The following is a 1965-nucleotide window of genomic DNA, read 5'->3' as shown; positions in this document are numbered from 1 at the left end:
CCCTCCCCCTCTCCACACACCTCCACCCCCACCCCCATACTCATATTTTTTTATGGGAAAGATGATTATCTCCTATGAAGCTATTTCTGTGCAGATGTTGGAAAAAAACATTTGAGGATATTAAAGCCAGATTTGTGAAGCCTTCTGCTGGTAAATCAAGCAGACCCTACTCTTCAAGAATTAAGTAACGCCCACCACGCTAAATGCCAATAGCCAAAGAATTGCCATTTGAAGAAGTGAGTGAGAAATCAGCTGGAGACACAGCTGGCTTTGAGTATTATCAGCGTTAGCTGGGGTAAGAATGTAGCTTTCTACCAAGGTCTTATTTATTTCTCAGATAATACTTTATATGCAAATATTTTCTGGGCCCTGTTTCAGAGCTTTATTAAGGGTGTAAGAAGGCTGAATAATTGATCAGGTTAACCGAAGACTGGAATTTAACTTGACGTGCATTTGATTTTAGATGCTGGGGTTGGATTTGTCTGGCTTTTTCAGCAGTGGATGCACTAAGAACAATTAAACTCTTCCCAGCTGAGTGCTTTTTCTTGTTTGCTTTTCAGAATGATTTTGCTGCCTTTTTTTTTTTTTAACTTTCACTTTAGGTTAACCACATAAAATCGTTGACAGGTATCTGAAGAGATTCACTTCCCTGGCAACAAGGGAGGTTATTAGTAGCATCTCAGTGAGAAAAAAATCCTGAGAGAGATTAAATATAAGAAACACTTTCTGAGTCATTAGATGCTAGACAGGTTAAAATGCCAGAANGCACTATAGCAGTGCGCCACCGGGCCGGCCCTGAAACTGGGTAATTTATATAGAAATGATATTTATTTCTTATAGTTTTGGAGGCTGGGAAGTCCAAGGTCCAGGGGGCACCTCTGGTGAGGGTCTTCTTGGTGGGGTCTCTGTACAGAGACTGGTGGCAGTGCAGGGTATCACATGGTGAGAATGGCATGGCAAGAGCTCTTTCATGTGCTGTCCTTATGAAGCCACCAGTCTACACCCATGATAACCCATTACTTCATGAATGGATTAATCTATTCATGAGGCATAGAGGTCATGATCCAATTACCACTTAGAGGCCCCACCTTTCAAATACCATAATCAGATTTTCTGCCCTCTTTATTCTGTTACAATGAAGATCAGTTTCCAACACATGAACTTTAGGAGAACACATTCAACCCAAAACAGATCCTAAAGCCCAGAGATATTACATAACTTTGCCTAAAGTCATCCACCTGGTGGTAGAGCTGGGATTTAAACCTGCATCTGTTTCCTCCAAAATCTCATTCTGATCCCACTGCCTGCTCTTAACCACACTCTTCCCCAAAGCTATGGTGCCGTGTTTTAAAAATAAGGGAAATGACAGCTGTGCTGTTTTGCCTAAAAACAATGATAATATTATCATTAATTGAACAGTATGTGTGTTAACTTTTTATCTGCATGGTCTCATTTAACTTTCACAATATGCATGGAGAAATTTGAGGTCTAGAAAAGTGACAGAAGTTGCAGATGGCGAGTAGCAAAGCCAGGACACAAGCTTGCCTGTGACTCTAAATCCCAGGATATCAACTGCTTGCCATCACCAGGTTCTGCAGAAAGCCTAGAGTTGAAACAGAGCAAGTGAACTGCTGGGCTTTAATTCACCAAAACCCTCTTATTGGGGCAGTTTGATTCAGAATCCAATGCCTTGCCTGTCTCATGGTAAGTAGAATCCATAAATTAGAAAGGAATGAAAATTAGGTTTTCAATTTTTCAACATCGGGCAGATTCATCTTCCCCTGAAGCTTTCTTCTTCATTCTTCATCTATACATTGAAACGACTGACGTTTTCAGAGCAATTTCACCTCATTGAAAAACTTCCTTCACAGAGGGAGACATTCACTGATAGGGGCCATCTCAATGCTCCTGACCACTAGAGGGGGTTGGACCCCATAGGTCCTTGCTGTTCGGTGTCTTCCTGAC

This window comes from Galeopterus variegatus, unplaced genomic scaffold (assembly GCF_000696425.1).
Source record: "Galeopterus variegatus unplaced genomic scaffold, G_variegatus-3.0.2 Scaffold2637, whole genome shotgun sequence".
Classification (NCBI taxonomy): Eukaryota; Metazoa; Chordata; class Mammalia; order Dermoptera; family Cynocephalidae; genus Galeopterus; species Galeopterus variegatus.
Note: the sequence above shows the minus strand (reverse complement) of the source record.